Below are 19,422 nucleotides of genomic sequence, written 5' to 3' on the forward strand. Positions count from 1 at the left end.
GACGATGAGGCAGTCTTCTTCGACGGTGGGATCTTCGACGTCGAGACAGTCTTCGTCGACAATGTGGTTGTCTACGTCGAGCCAGTCTTCGTCGAAAGAGCACTCGTCGATGGGGTAGTCTTCGTCGACGGTGGGTCATCGATGTCAAGCCAGTCTTCCTCGATGGAGTACTCGCCGACGGAATCTTACCTCCCTTCGTTATCGACAACGGAGCGTTGACGATGGAAGGCATTATCTTCGGCAACAAAATAGGTCTTACCACAACAGAGACCAGCGTCGACGGTGAAGAGGCTGATGACATTATCATCTTAGGCTTAGGTGATGAGAAGGTGACTGTCGACGTTGAAGTGGCATTGACGATGATAATCGATGACGAGGGAGTCGACAATGACTCCGTCAACAGAGTAGTTTTCTTCTTCTGAGGAAAAACCTTCTCAGGAAGCCTCTTAGATGCCAAAGACTTTCCAGTCTATTTAGTGGGCAATACAGATGATGATCCAGAAGGTGGAGAAGCCTTTTTTGCAGAAGGCAAGCCAGAGCCCTTGGAAGGCTTAACTTTCCTCTACACCTTAGCCCCAGTGGAAGATAGATCTTCCTCAGCCATCCTCTTTCTTGAGGATACAGATGACCCTTAAGCCACACTTCCCACTTCAGATAAAGGATTGTCCTGGTCTTTAATCTTCTGTAGCCACAAAAGAAGGCATCCTTCCCTGTATCTGAGTGTCTTCTGAGGGAAGGTCCTGCAGATCTTACACTCTCTCACCTCATCATCAGGAAAAAGGCAGTAGATGCACTTTTTGTGGGGATCTTCTTTAAAAAAGCTTCCCACAAGATTCACAAGGCCTGAAGAGAGATTTTTTAGTAGATGACATCTTAGGTGAAGAAATCCAGTCAGAAAAGTGAAGTACTGAGCAGAGCTCATGGAGACTCCCTTCACACGACATGTGGTAGAAAATCTGAGAGCCTGAGCCTCTGGGGAGAACATTCTGGTGGGTGCTGTCACCTGATTGGCTTCAGTTTGGACTATACAAAATGACTATGATAGTCATGAGTGTGGACGTTTTTGCTCTTGTAGCTTAGGGCTACTTTACTTCCTGGTTGTTTATTAGCAAGGTGTTTTGGTTATTATGTGCATGTTATTGCTTTTATATGTACAGTGGGACTCCCACTCCGACAATGGGGAATGATTCAGGCATGTGAATCTATGAAAGACACCCCAATACTGGAGAATACATTCTACTGATTATAGTTTTTAAATTTCACAATTTTCTCTTCTAAAATGTTGGTAAGTGTGATAATGTAATTTGTTGTGAGTAGTTTGTTCCTTCATACAATTTGATCATTTTTACACAAGGAAAAGGTCGTATAGTGTGATAAAGTAAAGTTAATGTTTTTCCTGTTGTAACAGACTATTATCCTTTATACAAAACAAGCATGGGTAGATTAAGGTGGTCAACAATCCAATGCTATCTCACTTTATTTCTTATTTGTACACTGAACTTTGTTACCTGGGGCTTCTACAGTTTTTATGTCTTTTGTTAGGCCGTAGTTTGCTGGTTTTAATTCTGTTTTTGTCAAGTGCAGGACAATTAACTGTATCTGCAGCATTCCACGTGGGCCCCTGCTTCCAGCAGGATGTTGCCCACTAGATCCCACATCATAGATAAAACAGTGGTTAATTTGTAAAAAAAGATGTGCCGGGGCTCTCGTCCGGAGGCAGCTTTGACCAGCCTATTTCTCCTGTTAGCGCTGCCTAACACAGAACCAACAAACTGTACATGTGGGGAGGGGATGCGGCCGAATAGCCAGAGCTGCGGACTTCAGAGCTGGGGAACCAGCCTCGAGTCTCCATGTCAGCTCAACATCCTGCGATTCTGGGCGGATCTCCTAATCTCCAAGTGCCCACCAAAATGTAATGTGTCCTTAACTGGTGCTCAAGCACTCGTGTTGATGATTAAGTACTGGTGCTGAGCACCGTAAACCACTGGCTCAAATTAAGCACTGGGTTGAATTCTGAATTAAGGTCTATAAAGGAAAGGTATTGAAGAACCGGGTTATTTAAGACCCAGCGGTGCCAGGGGCACGCCCAAAGTATTCGGGTTCACCTGTCTTAGAATACAGGGACACGGTATACTTCTTGGTGGCGTCAAAGATCAAATTTATTGGCTGCAGCCAGTAACAGAAGTCCTAGAAATCATCACGGTATGAGTTCTCAGGAGACTGCTCAATTTTACAAAGCAAGTCATCCCTTTTTATGCCAAAAATCACATTCCAGACAAATACCTAACATTTACAAACTGTCCAATCACATGTATTCACACCAAAGGTTTCGAATGACAGTCAAACCCACTTTTCAGTTGCCCAGCCCATGATCAATCATCGGTCAAACCCAACATTCTTCTTTAGACAGGTCGAACGAACCCATAATAAAAAAGGCCACAACCCAATCATAAATAGACCATAACGAAAGGAGCAGAAACGGGTGAGAGTAGGATAAGGCATATTTGTGTGCAGTAAAAGTTTATGATGTCCTGTGCTCTGATCCTTAATCTTGATCAGCTAAAGGGCAGGAACTGGTTTAACAAGGTCAGCTTCAGGCAACAGGGTCAGTTCACTCAAGTGAAACAGGAGTCAGCACAAACTCGAGCTAAGGTGTACATGTCCTTAAAAAGACTAGTTCAGCCACAGTCATCGTCATCGGCCTATGTGAGGACAACCACAAAATGGCTGCCAAACACAAAATGGAACCCAAGGGTTCAGAACGAAATCCCTAAATACGTAGTGAATCCATCGGTCTAACATGATGAAAACACTCATACTTGCCGCACTAACTAGTTACGGTTCGCTAATATCAAATTTGTAACGAAACCATGACCTTTATGAAATGGGTTCAGAATTCACGGAACCTCAGGCCCTCCTTTTGCCCTTACATAGGCAATAACCTAAACTCACGTCAATCTGAGTCCAGGTCTATATTCATCAGATCATCAAGATGTTGCTGGAGCATAATCCTATTACTTAGTACCTCTCTTGGGACAGGTCTCCTTGCACACGTAGTAGCACAGAGGCCACATATAGCAGGAGCGCACTGCACACAAAGACAGAACAGGAAAAGAATCGCTAAAGCCATCCCAATGATCATCAGAATCTTCTATCCCCAAGTAGATAACAATCTCCAAAACCATCCCATCAACGACCAATCTCCTTCGTCCATGTGTACAGACTCGGAGATCTTATGTAGCTTGGAAATGGCCTGGTACACTGTAGGAGCATTGTCTGGAATGAAAATGCAGCAGCTCGATTGAATCAATTTACATACCCCTCCTCTGTCTGCAAGTATGACGTCTAACGCAACTCGATTCTGCAACGTCATAAGACGAGCCGATTGGAGCTCAGCAGTCAAATTACTAAGGGCACCGGCAGTCTCAAGTATGGTGGACTCAACCACTCTCGTCAATTGCCGTATGTTCCTACTATTAATCATAGGTCCCCAAAACGGCAGGAAATCTTACGAAAATCTCCTAATTCTTGTCCTGAAGTATCTTCCTTACTGAAGACACCTCTAACTACTCTAGTTCTGTGGTAATCTGCCGCTGCAATATACGTAGGAGGCAACAAGTAACCAACATAACATGTGCCCGAAAAATCAGGGGGCAACCATGTATATGCTCTGTCGTGGCACACAAAATACGTACCCTTAGCTTCTAAAAACGGTGGGGAAGTCTGGGACGCAAAAACATACGTCTCAGTACAAACACTCTTCCCTAACTGAGCTCTCAGATTCTTGTCATTACCTTGCAGACAAAAGTGACCACGATGGGGCACGATCCAAATCGGAGATGACTTCTTTCGTTTCTGCTTTTCACTCAGACTAATACTGTATCCAGTTGCATTCCAACCAACATATGCCATTAGCTCATCTCTGGGAATACTTCTATAAGTGTCGATCTCTCTACTCATATTCAGAACTCCTTTCACCAAAGCTTGATTACTCGTGTTTTCTCTTACAGAACGCGGAGGATAAACCTCAATGGCATAAAGGAACATAGTCTGAAAAGCCCACAAAGAACCATTCTGACTAAACGGTAAAATCAAATAGGGAACACCTCTATCCGTAGTATGCGGCATAAGACGCACATCCAGCAATTAGTGATGTTCACCACCAACTGATGTTGATGCAGTAACTGTATGAACGAGTTGTTTACAAATTCTGACCTTCTAATCTGTTCGTGTTCAGGTAAGACATGAAAGGAATGCAAAGAAGTAGTAGCCGGTAAAGTCGTAGGTTGGGAAATGGGTGCAGAAATCAGTTGAAGAGAAAATACAATCCAACCCACCAAAGCTAACGTCATGCTAAAAAACATCAAAATACATTTGATCAGAAAACATTTGCTATGCATAATTCTACACAGTTTCTTCTTAAAGTTCATTTTCTCAACAGTTCTCTCAATCTCAAAAAACTCCATCCTCTAACCGATGCTGTTCACGGTGGTTGGTTTTCTTCTGCTAAAGAATGCTTCTGTCAGCCCAGGGAACTCCCTTAGACCAACCAGAACCGTCGACCTTGCGTCTTCGGTTGCACTCCCTAGTCTTTACACCGTGACCCTACAGCTGAACCCGGATGGTGGTTCACAAAAATATACCAAAAAAGTTTCTTGGCTGAGAGAGTTCAGTTTCAAAAATCAAAAAGGAATTATTCACTTCATTAGTTCATTGTCCCTAGGTCGTAGATTATAACGGTCTTTTCCAGGCTTCGTTTGACTTTGGAATAATAGTTCAGGTTCAGTAGTGTCCAATCTTAGAGACAAAGGCACAGATTCTTGCAGAACATCGTCATCTTTTTTCTCGGAACCTCTCCATACCAACTCAGCATCGCTAAACGGTGCAAACTTCGGCACCCTTTCAGTCTCGGAATCTGCAATACCTTCACGGACCCACTGGTCGTACGGCAGAGGCAACGGTGCTCTCTTACAATGTACGCGTGGATCCAGTTCTTTTTCCCGAAAACTTTCACTGAGGTCCTCGTAGACAACAAGACTTGGTGTGGGCCGGTCCAGCGGGGCTGATCATTCTTGGTTCGCTGAAAGTTCTTCACCAAAATCCAGTCACCAGGATTGAGGGTGTGACCTGGATCCACAGAAGCTGGCGGCAATTTATCATGAACCTGTTGATGCAAGACACGTAATTTAGTCGTTAAGCCATACAAGTAGTCCACTAGCATAGGATAATCGATGTCACTGAACTTCGTTGGCCTCGACACTCCCCACACATTTGCCGGATGGCCAAAAACTATCTCATAGGGACTAAGGCCTATTCGGGAATGTACTGTAGTTCTAGTTGACAAAAGTGCCAACGGTAAAGCATCGGGCCATTGGAGACCAGTGCTTGCTTAAATCTTGGCCAGTTTCAGCTTTAGGGTGCCATTATAGCATTCCACTAAACCAGCCGATTGGGGATGATTCGCAGCGTGAAACTTCTGACAAATTCCCAACTCTTCACACACTCTTTTCATCACCTTCCCCACGAATTCACTTCCATTATCACTCCATACCGTCCTTGGCAATCCAAATCTAGGGAAATATTCTTTGACCAGGACTTTGGCAGTGGACCAGGCAGTAATATCTTTTAGGGGGTATGCTTCTACCCATCTAGAAAAGGCACAAACAACTACAAGGACGTACTTTAAACTATTGCACCTTTCCATGTGGATGGAATCCAATTGCAAAACCTCGAACAGATAAGTCGGAGGCGCAAAATGACCAGCTGGAGTTGGAGTTCCCTTGCCAGGATTATACATCAAACACACCATGCAATTCTTGACCACATTCTCCGCACATTTGGGAATTCCAGCATTCTGCCATACTGGAGCCAACAACTTACAAATCCCTTTCACACTATTTTGAGACAAACCATGTGCCATCGTAACCACCGCAAGCACATACGCATCTGGCAACATCCATCTTTTGTGTTTTCTATCAATTCAACCCAACAGCCAGTCGAATCCAATCTACCCGTAGTTTATCTCCAAACATTCTTCTCACTTTCAGTAGCTTCAGCCTGTATTGATTTCACACTCTCAATCGTATCTTCACACATTCCAACATCACCAATCCATCTCGCAGGGCCTGCAACATACATTCGGCTCATCAGACTTCTTGCTGTGTCTTTCGCAACTTCATCCGCAAACGCATTACCACGGCCAACATCATCCGTAACCTTCCGATGAGCAGTACACTTCACAATCGCAACTTGCTTTGGCAAAGTAAGTGATTCGAGAAGCTCATTCACCAACTGTCCATGCTGAATCTTAGTCCCATGGGATGTCAAGAATCCCCTTTCTTTCCACAAGCGTCCAAAACTATGAGCAACACCAAACGCGTACTGGCTATCGGTATACACATTCACTCTCTTTCCTTCAGACAAAACACACGCTCTCGTTAATGCAATCAATTCCGCTGCTTGTGCTGAATTATAGCTCACTCGTGCAGTCTCAACAACTGTGCTTAATGTCGTGACGGCATATGCTGCAGTTGTATCACCATTCGTAAGCTTGTAGCATGAACCATCAACCCATAACGTACCATCAGGATCCGGAAGAGGAGAATCTTTCAAGTCAATCCTACCCTTCGTCTCCTCTTCCGTCCTCAAAAAACAATCATGCTGTTCCTGACCATCTGTATCCACAGACGTCGGCAGCAATGTTGCTGGATTCAATACATTGCATCGCTTGATATGCACATGACTAGCCAAAAGTGTCAACTCATAACCCGACAACCTCGCACTAGTAAGGTGCTGAGTCTTGGTACGATTTAACAAGGTATCCACTGCATGTGGAACCATCACAATCAACGTATTATCCATCACCAGTCCAGCAGACTGTCGGATAGAAACAGCTGCTGCCGCTGTAGCTCTCAAGCAACTCAGCAACGCTCTAGCTACCGGATCTAAAGTTGACGAGAAATACGCACATGGACGCTGCTTATCACCAAATTGTTGAGTAAAAACTGACAATGCACAATCCTCTCTCTTGTGGACGTAAAGTGTAAAAGGCTTACTGTAGTCAGGAGTACCCAACACAGGAGCAGAACACAAAGCATCACGCAATTCAGAAAAACTTTTCTGACAATCGTCGGACCAAGGAAGAGGGTTCGGTATATCCTTACAAGTCAATGCCAATAGAGGTTTTGCCAATAAAGAAAAATCCGGAATCCACTGTCTACAATACGACGTGAAACCCAAGAAAGCACACACTTCTCTCTGTGTACTTGGCACAGTCATTTGAGCAATCGCTTGAATTCGTTCTGGGGTCAACCTTCTCCCCTCCTTCGACAAGAGATGACCTAAGTAGGTCACTTCTTGGCGACAATACTGCAACTTAGAAGGTGACACTTTATTACGCAAGTCCGACAAATGTCGCAACAAAGAAATAGTAGCTTCTTTACAAGTTTCCTCATCATCAGCAGCCACTAATAAATCGTCAACATACTGAATAAGAGCAGTACCAGCAGGCAACGCAAGAGTATCAAGCTGAGTCTTCAAAGCCTGGCTATAAATAGAAGGACTTTCGCAATAGCCTTGGGGAGCTCTCTTAAACCGGAAGCTTCGGCCTCCTAAAGAGAAGCCAAAAATATCTCTACTTTCCTCGGCAATTGGAATGCTGAAGAAAGCATTCTTCAGATCTATAACCGAAAACCAGGCAGCTGAAGCAGGAATCAAAGTCAACAAAGCAGTAATATCCGGAACAACTGGAAACTGTGGCACGACAATCTTGTTAACCTCTCTAAGATCGATCACAAACCTATAAACAGGTGGCTGAGTAGAGTCAGTGCGCTTCAGGACAGGCAAAACGGGACTGTTACACACATTACCTCTCGTTTCTTCAATCACATCTTTCTCAATCAAATCATAGATGATCGCTAAAAGCGCTCTTTCACCATCGCTAGAAATCCTATATTGGGGGATGCGCGGCAATTTAACATTCGCTTTAAGCGTTACAACGTAAGGTGGAATCTCCAAAAGACCCACATCATTAGGACCAGTAGCCCAAAGAGTATCAGGGAGAGAACGCAATTCCGGTGGAAGCCGATCTTTAGACAAATACATCGGAGAGATCACTTTCTTACCCAATGTAAGCTGTACTCCCAAAGGAGAACAACGTAATGTTGCATGCAACCTTTTCAACAAATCCAAACCCAACAAATTCTCACCACAACCTGTCGTTAAAATGAGAGGTGCTTCCAACTCACAAGGCCCTATAGAAAGAGACAAGGGACTAGAAACTGGGTTGCGAACTGGGGCGCCAGAGAATCCTACTGAAACATTAGTTAAGCCAGACAAAGGTGCGCCAGGGAGTTTAGAGTGCATGATAGAACTCTTCGCTGCACCAGTATCCAAAAGAAAAGGCTCTACCACACCCGAAGTGGCTACTGCAACATAAGGCCCACTCTGATCAACTGGAACCGACACTACTCCCTCTCTTTGTCCATGGCTGTCCTAGCAATCATTATAATCAGCATTCTCACTCTCAACATAATAGTCATCAGCATAGTACTGAGTCGACTGACCAGATGCAATTTTCTGTTGATCAAAGCAATTCATAGAATTCTGCGGGGGAAAGGAACGTTCGTTCTGAGGAAACGCACCACGTCCTCTACCCCTAGACACTTGCTGAAAACCACCACGACCTCTTGGGGCCGGCATACCACTCGTGCGTTGTCGTAAAACAGGGCACTCATTTTTATAATGACCTTCCTCCCTACAGTATGCACACTGATTCAAACCCAAGGGGAGTCTTGGAGGAAAATACCCAGCGTTCTGTTGCGATCTCTGAAACTGTAGAGGTTGCTGAAACTGTGCGCGTTGCTGTGATTCTTGCTGATTCGAGCGAGGCGGATACGCCTGCTGCAAAAGAACCATTGTTTTCAAGTCTTTTGTCTTTTTCTCTACTCTTTCTTTCTCGTCCTTATCCCTATTCTCATAGTACTGTGCAGTCGCCAATATCTGGGCCGACGAGGAAACAGCCCAAGAACTCTCAGAATCTTTCAACTTATTACATAGTTCAGGAAGTAAGTTAAAGACAAACTTATCTACGAACAATCTTTGTCCACCTTCCGTACTCATATCTTGACCACTATGATCTCTAAATGTCTCTTCAAACCTAGTGAAGAAATCAGATACGCTTTCGTCCTTCTTCTGCTTACATGCTGCTAACTTGTCCCAATTTACTCGTAACGCTGGCATCATCGTTTTCATAAGATTTATAATTCTGCCAGGTAGTTCTGCCACTAGAGGCTCAGGCTTAGAACCACCAACTTGTCTAGCGTCCGCAGCAGCAATATTGAGCCATGAGTCACCTAATTCAACCGCATGATCCTCATGACGAATCTTTGCCCATAGAGGTTGAGGTACTACATTACCCAACAGCATATCTATGTCGGCTAAATTCATAATGCATGCGTCAACTGTCTGGGACAATTCTTTGTGATAGCCAGCCGGATTCTTACGGGGATCAGGTAAAGACTGTTTAAGGGCCAAAACTTCTACTCTCTTCCATGGCACATGTACCCATACTTTCTGAAAATGAGGCAGAACAGGCGGATTAGCGTTTGCGTCCCCTTCTCTCCAAACTGGGGGAACCTCTCTCATTGGATATTGTCGTACCTTTCTCCTGACTGCGGAATCAGGCTCAAACAATCGCTGAGAGGGGAAATCGCTCCTAAACGCAAGTACTATCGCAACTGCTTCCTCAACTCTGGGACCCACTATCGTCCCTTTCGCAAACTCAGACTGGACATTTAGCAACTCTACGGGAACTGAACCCAAATCATTATCTGCCCATTCCTCACGGAGGAAAGTACACATTACATCAAACACATATCTTTGCTTGGGTGCTTCCCACTGCAGGAAAACATCCATAACTGACTCTAAATTATACCTCGAAACATTCGAAATCCACCTGCGAGACAAGAGATCTAACACTGCCCGCTCTTCGGGAGCAGGTAGCTGACTACGCATTTGTTTACGTGCAGAAACAAGGGTCATACTAAATGACCCAAAGAAAGGAGACAAAAGACCAGTAACAGTATCAGTCATTCGTTGTCGAGCAGAAGGAGAAGCTGTCATAAGGACAGGAGACAAAGTATTTTGAGGTGATAGAAGCGTAGGGTTAGTAGCAAGAGAAGTTGAAGGTACAGGAGAATAAGGCAAAGTAGTTCCAGACAAAACCGATAGCAAAGTCGGCGTCCCCTGAGGAGGCTGCGCCGTAGGAGGAAGAACCAGCTGAGGAGGAGCCGGTGGCGGAACAGCAACAAGAGGTTGTGCAACTGGAGGTTGCAGAGGTGCCGTAGCACTCTGTGCATAAGGGGGTGGTAGTCTCAACAAATGTGACATCAAAGGATCCTTCTCAGGGTCCTTCGTTACATTCTCAAGAAGAGATGGCAAAGCTGGATGACATTTATCAATAGCCATATTATGTTGTCTATCTGACACCTCAATTGCTTTATCTTCTTCATCCTCTTTAAACTGCCTAGCAGCTTAAATTATCGACAACCCCTTTTCTCTCTTATCTCTTTTAGCTTGTTTTATTTCTCGTTGTCTGGCTTCTTTACGCCATAGGCGAAAGGAGTCAAACATTGCCGGCCGGGCTTTCTTCTTAAATAGTTTAACTTCCAAATTATCTAAAATCTCAATATCGAAACTATCATGTTGGGGCCATCGTAAAACCCCATCTTTCCTAGTGTAACGGACCCATACTTCATTAAACGAAATGGGGCCCACGCCTTGTTTAGAATAAAGCTCATAAGTCGGAGTTCCAACTGGAGGTATCGGACATGAATCCTCCAATCGGTAATCCCTGTTGCAACCACAACCAAACCAAGTACCAAATTTGCTACGATTAGGCATCTTCGCTCACTAATCGAGCTTCAAACTACAAGGGATTATCTCCAACGATAGTCTCACAAACATACGAGTCCCTTGGCTTTGGAAATTGCAATTTTCAAATCAAAACTAAGGACCAAACAAACTAAGAACCAAAGAACCAAAAACTAAGGACTGGGAGCGACCCACTTATACTTAACTGAGGTATCAGTCACGCCACCAGAAGACCCGTCTATCGTCTCGCCGTACAAAGCATCACAAATGGGTCCAAGACAGGGCGACAGTCAGGGCAGCAGTCCTTAGTAGCCGTCAGGAAAGCGGGAAGCCTCGCAGAAAAGACCTTCAGTCCACGTTCGACATGCCGGGGTCGATGAAGTGGTGGCCGTCCTCCAGAATTTCCTCACGAAGCTCCTCGCGATCTTCAGGCTTGGACCGGTACCGCTGAAGTCGTCCCACGTTGGAAGCGCCAACTGAAGAACCAGGTTATTTAAGACCCAGCGGCGCCAGGGGCACGCCCAAAGTCTTCGGGTTCACCTGTCTTAGAATACGGAGACACAGGATACTTCTTGGTGGCGTCAAAGATCAAATTTATTGGCTGCAGCCAGAAACAGAAGTCCTAGAAATCATCACGGTATGAGTTCTCAGAAGACTGCTCAATTTTACAAAGCAAGTCATTCCTTTTTATGCCAAAAATCACATTCCAGATAAATACCTAGCATTTATAAACTGTCCAATCACATGTATTCACACCAAAGGTATCGCATGACGGTGAAACCCACTTTTCAGTTGCCCAGCCCATGATCAATCATCGGTCAAACCCAACATTCTTCTTTAGACAGGTCGAACGAACCCATAATAAAAAAGGCCACAACCCAATCATAAATAGACCATAAAGAAAGGAGCAGAAACAGGTTAGAGTAGGATAAGGCATATTTGTGTGCAGTAAAAGTTTATGATGTCCTGTGCTCTGATCCTTAATCTTGATCAGCTAAAGGGCAGGAACTGGTTTAACAAGGTCAGCTTCAGGCAATAGGGTCAGTTCACTCAGGTGAAACAGGAGTCAGCACAAACTCGAGCTAAGGTGTACATGTCCTTAAAAAGACTAGTTCAGCCACAGTCATCGGCCTATGTGAGGGCAACCACAAAATGGCAGCCATACACAAAATGGAACCCAAGGGTTCAGAACGAAATCCCTAAATACGTAGTGAATCCATCGGTCTAACATGATGAAAACACTCATACTTGCCGCACTAACTAGTTACGGTTCGCTAATATCAAATTCGTAACGAAACCATGAACTTTATGAAACGGGTTCAGAATTCACGGAACCTCAGTATAGTGGGGAGGGAATTAGTTACTTACCTGTACACTATAGTTCTCCAGAATTATCTTTCATAGATTCACATGCTTGTATCTTCCCCGTCGTCATGGTGGGAGTCTCACGGTAACAGAATGACCAAAGCAGTATCATAGAGAAGAAAACTGCATAGAAAAGCCCCTAGGGACTGTAGTATTTGGAAACCAGACCTCCTCATTGTTTGGTCCAAAAGTCAGCCAATCAGCATTGCTGCCCTGCCCTCACACTCCCCAGCAGAAGCTTCCTGCCTCAGATTTCCGGCCCCAAGTGAGAGACCTGGATAAATACCGAGACAATAGGTTCTGCCTGAGAAACGGGGAGGTGGATAATACTGGAGAACTATAGTGTACAGGTAAGTAACTAATTCCTTCTCCAGTATTACATCTTTCATAGATTCACATGCTTGTATCAGAGTAGTAAGTAGTACCCACAAAGCCTGCAGCGTTTCCAGGATAGAACCCAGAAGGAAGTTCTGCAGCTGAAATATCGTAAGAACATGTTCTGAAAATACACAGGGCAGATAAGAATAGAAAACCATCTATAACAATATCAGATTCTACATATAGATATATATATATATACACATGGCATAGAGTATTAATAAAGAAACAAAGAATACCTTATTGAAATAGACGTTTCAGAACAGCTTGCCCCACTGCCGTGTCCTCTTTCCACGCAGTGTCAAGACAGTAGTGCTTGGTAAATGAATGCACACTCTTCCAAGTCGCTCTCTGCAGATGTCAGGTAGAGACACTCCTGCAAATAAGGCTATCGATGTCGCCATCTTTCTTGTGGAATGAACAGTCACTCTGGAATGTAGCGGCTTTCCAGCTTTTTCATGACACTTAATGATAGCCGATGATATCCATCTGGCGATACTCAGTCTAGACAGAGGGAGCCCTTTCCTCTGACCTTCAAATGCAATAAATAACTGTTTAGATTTGCGGAATGTTCTTGTTCGTTCGATGTAGAATTTCAAACATCTAGCGATGTCCAAAGAATGTAATGATCTTTCCGCTTCAGATGAGGGATTGTTGAAGAAGGTAGGTGTAGCGGCGGGACTAGGAAAAGGCAGGAGTCGTGTTTTTGTTATGCCAGTATTTATTCGCTCATACAAGGAATCGGTACAAGTCTTTCAGGCCGCTCCTCTGCGGGGAGATCTACTCCGCTCTCCTCGGGTCTTCCGGAGTACTCCCTCCTCCTTCCTGCGGACGGGGCTCCTCCTTCTGCGGGGCTCCGGAGGCTCCGTGCTGTCCACCCTCGCCGGCACCGAAAAGGGGAAACAGAAGACAGGCGGGTATCAGAAAGACAGGAATGACTTTTCAATGTTTCACAGGGGAGGGGCCGTGGGGAAACACCCAGTGCTGTTACACCCGTCGGGGACACAACCTTAGGCAATATGGAGGGGATGTGATTGTGTAGGTAACCCGGGTTCGTACCAGCGGACTTATCACTAACTAAGTAAGGCGCCGTGCTCTCTTTTTAAACCAACCCAGGAAGCGGTCACGCACCTCTGCTAGCCGTACCCCTCCTGGCGTACGGCTGGGCGGATCGTGGTGTTGGCCTCCGGGCGTGTCCTTCTCATCCTCTGCTCTCCCGTCTGGTTCTCCCGTCGTCTCTTGGAGGTCCGAGGGAAACCTAGCGTTCAGATATCCTCTCCGGTCCGGGGTCGGTGTTTCCTCCTCCTCCGCTAGGCTGACTTCGCTGATCCACCGTACGCTGTCGCTCCACTCCTTCCTCCCGTCTCCTCGTCCTCTGCTACTCCACTCCTCCTCGCTGTTCTCCCGTCCTCCACTTCTCTGCTCGTCCTCGCTGCTTCCCGCCACTCCGCTCTCCTTCTCACTGACCACTCCTCCGGTGTAGTAACACACCTGGTGCTTCTCGGATTCGCCTTTTATCCGAAGTTCCGGCTCCTCCTCCATCAAACCTTCGGTCCAGTTAAAGGGTCCGTCTTCTTCTTCGTCACAACTGAATCTTTCGTGTCCAGTCCATGTTGCGGAATGCGGGGGCTGTGGAGAGAAGAGGGGGGGTCACACAAGGTCAGTTCGCGCCCTAGTGCGGGGCGCGCATGGGGGTCCCGGTTACAGTAGGTAAAATAATTGGCTCATTCAAATGGAAAGAAGTAGGGACCTTGGGTATGAACGTAGGATTTGTCTGTAGTATAACCCTGTCCTGTCGAAATTGCAGAAAAGGCTCTTCCACTGAGAAGGCTTGAATTTCGCTAACTCTCCTCGCCGAGGTTAGAGCTAGCAGCAGTGCTGTCTTCCAAGATAGGAATTGTAAGTCTGTCTTGTGTATAGGCTCAAATGGTGGCCTCATAAGCTGCGTCAAGACTGTATTGAGATGCCAGGGTACTGGCGGACGTAGAATGGGTGGAAAAGCTTTAAAGAGTCCTTTAACGAACTCCTTGATCAGTCTGTGAGACCGGAGGGACGGCTCACCTAAATCGGCTTTCCTAAATTTTGAAATCGCCGCCAAATGCACCTTCAGTGAAGCATGAAACAGACCTGCCTTTGATAACGACAACAGGTAAGGCAGAATACCTTTTGGGGGTACCGTCAACGGATGTAGACTTTGACTGGTACACCAGTGACAGAAGCGTGTCCATTTGGCTGCGTATGTCTTGTTGGTTGACATAGCTCTGGATTGAGAAAGTATTTGTCTGCAGTCTTGTGGAATACTCAAGGCTTGAAATTCCCGCTCATGAGGTTCCATGCGGATAATTTTAGCGATGCTAGGTCCGGATGCAGAATTTGTCCGTTGCTCATTGATATGAGACTCTGGAATGTTGGGAATTGCACCTTGTTGCCTTTCGACATCTGCAGCAGATCTGAAAACCATGCCTGCCTCGGCCAAGCTGGTGCTATCAGAATGACATGACATGGCTCTGATCTCATTTTGCGAATCACTCGTGGTATTAAAGGAATTGGTGGGAACGCGTAAGCGAACATTCCCGTCCAGTCCATGTGAAACGCGTCTCCTTTGGAATCGCGCTGAGGGTACCTGGACGCAAACTGAACGCATTTCGAATTGTCCCGGGTTGCGAACAAATCGAACGTTGGTGTGCCCCATCTTTGGAATACTCTGCGAAGCTGAGTGTCGTTCAGTTCCCACTCGTGCAACACACTCGTCGTGCGACTGAGGCCGTCTGCTCGTGTGTTGAGGATGCCCTGTATTTGCTGCACATGATTAGAAATGTTGTGGTTTATCAGCCATTTCCAAATTCTCTGCGCCAGGGCAGAAAGTGGTTTGGATCGTGTTCCTCCTTGCTTCAGAAGATAAAACATAGTCGTGGTGCTGTCTGTCTGAATGAGCACCGAGGAATTCTGAATTCTGGGCAGGAAAGCTTGAAGTCCCAGAAACACCGCTTTGAGCTCCAACATATTTATATGAAGCTGTGCTTCCCACTCTGACCAGTGGCCCTGGATCTCCAGCTCCTGGAGGTGCACGCCCCATCCTTGCAACTAATCCATGAAATGTCCACTAGGTCACAGTGACGATTGTCCATCCTTATTATGGCCATCCTCCAAGGACCACATAATGCCTTATTTATTGATTCCAAATATCTCACTGCTGCTCTCACTTTTGTATCAGAAAATCAGATGCATTGATAGTAGATAGTGTTAGATAAAGTGTTGCATACTTTAAGCATACATATGTAATATCCTGTATAACTGAATATTCTAAATGATATATGCTACGTCATGTTTGAATTCTTATATTAAAATAAACATATATTTTAAAAAAAGAAATTAGATGCATTTGGTGTTGATGTGGATTTATGTAGTTGTGACTATGAGGCAGGACTCTGGGTTTCCTTGGCTGCTTCCAACTTGCAGATGGTACTGTCAAAAAGTCTAGATTGTCAATATTAAAATGTGTCAAGTTCTCAGAGAAACGCGATTCCACTTGGAGAATATGCTCCTATTCAGGAGTTACAAAGCTTGGGAATGCCACAAGTCTGAATACTCTCAGCATTATGGGAGAGGAGAGGGGAGACTTGGTAGTCCCTAGTGTATTCCCCACTAGTAACTATTGTATATCTCTCCCCAGAGAAAATCCAGAGAGAGCTTGATGATGTCCTTGAACCCAACAAAATCATTCAATATGAACACCGGATAAAGCTGCCATACACCAATGCCGTGATCCATGAGATACAGCGCTACAGCAGTATTGCTCCTCTTGGCATACCACATCTTTGTGTGAAGGACACCACTATTCAGGGCTTCCATCTTAAAAAGGTAACAACATTTGTCAGGAAGGTTAGTTCTCCTTGAGTCAGTTATGCCTTTGCTTCTGTGTCTTTGGCTTTGCTCTGCATATTTTATAAAATCACAATTTGGTGACAGATCAATCATTCAAAACATGGGGGTGCTGGGGTACTGCACAATCTTCACATTTAGGTGAAAAAGTGCTAAATCCAGATGGCAAAATATTGCTTACACAATGTGAAAGGGACACACCAGTTTTGCTCAAGCTAAGGGTTGATTCTGATTTCAGGCAAATGTTTTAAAGTAGGCTCCACCAGCGAATTTTATTCCATGGAGGAAATTCCGCAGGTGGATTCTGGAATCTTTCCTGGATCTACCACTTTCTCAGATATGGGAGGGTTTTCCACCATCATCCAACTCTGAATCATTCTAGATTAAAAAGCAGAGCAAAAATGTTTGATCCATTCTCATAACAATAGCAGCAAAATTATTCCAAAGTAAGCTTATTCTATTTTTGCCCCCGCAAAGAACTGAAATGTCAAACAGTTCTGATGTCCCTCTTAGACATCAGTAATTAAAGATTTGTGAGTCGGGAGAAATGGATTCATCCCACATCAAATTTCCATCCATGTGATGATCAGGTCCATCAGGGGATTCCTATACTTAGGGACATTCCCATTGATACCCATTGAAACGTGTTGACACATTTCTATACATTATCCCGAGGACAAGTTGGACCTGTAATTACAAAATAGAGTATATGCATCCAGGCTAATCTTGCTAAAATTATTCCCAGGGAATTGTTGAGTTAAAAGTCAAAGCATACTGTCTATCATTGTTCGTCCTCCCTATTTTTTAGGGTTCTCTGTGGTAAAAGTGTCATAAGATGTTATGTTATGTCCTGATTTGATGAATTGTATTGTTTTTAATTATGCTGAAATGATGCATTGTGTTTTATTATAGGTGTTTTAATAATATTTATGTTTTAATAATCACATGTACTAAAGAAATACATTGACTTGTTTGCACTGCATGTTGTAGTAGTATCATTGTATGAGTGTTTCAGGGACTTTGAGTGCGATCTTTTTTGAGTTTATCTATGTGTTTTATATGAATTAAGAATTCCACTAGTGATAGGGGGGGGGTTCTTGTTGATTGAGTCAATAAAGGGATAATTTGTGTTTTATATTTACATTTTATACATAAAAATCGACTTCAAACGTGTCAGCCTACTGCAGCCACTGGCTGCCGTCATTTTGAGTCGTTGCATTTTGCTCTTTCACAAGGGGCACCTCCACCCAAAAAATAGTTCCATTCAGTGCCGATGTTTTGTTTATTTTTGCGTTGATGCTGCCTGTGTGTTGTGATGTAGAAGCAGAACACTTTCCTTCTAGATGTGAGCACAGGGCACATTCCAACTTTATCAGTTCCTGTCTCTTGTAAATGTTGTTGTAAATTCCTTGGGTTTGGCCTTTGTTTGCCTGACTGCTGCTATTTCACAACATACCAGTGTGTCCTTTTGAAACTGTTCTTTATAAATGTATACTACTATCAATGAGCACACAATGGAGTGCATTTATAACTGCACTCTAGTATGTCATGATGGTATGCATTTCAATTGAACACTGCAATTACACTTCCAGCTGAATGGCTTTCTCCTCTGTTTTCAGTGCTCTTAATTTTTTTTTTTTTTCGGAGTTTTAAATAGCGCCAACTAGAACCGAACCAAATCAGTTATCAGAGCGCTTTACATAGCACCAGTTACGTTACATGAGGACATACTTTCATTTTTTTAGGCACGGGGAGATTAAGTGATTTGCCCAGAATCACAGGGGGTTTTTGGCGTCGTTACCGAGACTCGAACCCAGATCCCCAGGTCCGAGGTCGAGCGCCTTAGCCGTTAGGCCAAGCACATATAGACATTTAACTATTGTATTACTAATTGAAGCTGTGCCTTTGATTCAAAATTCCTGATCTATCTATCTATCTATCTATCTATCTATCTATCTATCTATCTATCTATCTATCTATCTGTCTATCTGTCTATCTGTCTATCTGTCTGTCTGTCTGTCTGTCTGTCTGTCTGTCTGTCTGTCTGTCTGTCTGTCTGTCTGTCTGTCTGTCTGTCTATCTATCTATCTATCTATCTATCTATCTATCTATCTATCCATTTATCTATCTATCTAGCTACCTATCTATCCTTGCAAAACTGTTTATCTATACAACCCCTCTCTATCTGGCTTTGCAAGCTTCTCTATTTATCTAACTTTTCAATCCTTTTTAGCCATTTGTGATAACGATTTACAAACACATTAGAAAAGAGAATTAGCAAAGGCAAGAGGCTGGCAGCTTCTGCCAGTCACATTTTCATTTTACTAAAATAATGTGTGTAATGTAGTTAGTTACATAGGTTTTCAGCCCAGCCATTAGTCTATGGTTGCGTCCAATGGTCTGTGGTTGTGTTGTTTGCATTTTTCATCCAGCATGAAGCATAGGGCAATAGGTCAGTCAACTTCAGGTCTTGGCTGACTTCACTGTGAGTTATGTCATGCTACCTTTTCACAAGGAGCACATCCACGCACAAAGTAGTTCTCTTTGATGCCAGGGACTATGGCAATTTGCTTTTTGTAGACCAAAATATTTTTGCCTGTACTCACTTTTTTAAGGTTGATGAGGGCATGCCAGATTATTCGTTAATAAAGAAAATGGTTCCGTCGGGTGAAAACATGAGTAATTCAGATTTCTGTTATTGTAATTGAAGAACCCCCTCTTAAACAACACAATTCTAGAACCTCACAATTAATGAAAAAGGATCCGAGGACTTATTCGTTGTACTTTTGAATTTATCTGAATTAAATTAATTCAATAGATATTCATACAATACATACAACGACTGTCAAAGTGAATATGAAGTGCAAATTAAGTGACAATGGTGAGTAGTGATCACATGGTGAGGCAATATATACAGCGAGGGAT

The 19,422-nt window shown here is 44.1% G+C and overlaps 1 pseudogene across 1 annotated transcript in view; it reads left to right on the forward strand.

The window, feature by feature from the left end:
* The window catches only part of LOC144790702 (cytochrome P450 2D28-like), a 398,581-nt pseudogene that overhangs the window by 333,349 nt on the left and 45,810 nt on the right, over window positions 1-19,422 (forward strand). Inside the window, exon 7 of the transcript XR_013602251.1 lies at window positions 16,289-16,476. The product of XR_013602251.1 is annotated as a cytochrome P450 2D28-like (transcript). The remainder of the gene's footprint in view (window positions 1-16,288; window positions 16,477-19,422) is intronic.

This window comes from Lissotriton helveticus, chromosome 11, assembly GCF_964261635.1.
Source record: "Lissotriton helveticus chromosome 11, aLisHel1.1, whole genome shotgun sequence".
NCBI lineage: Eukaryota > Metazoa > Chordata > Amphibia > Caudata > Salamandridae > Lissotriton > Lissotriton helveticus.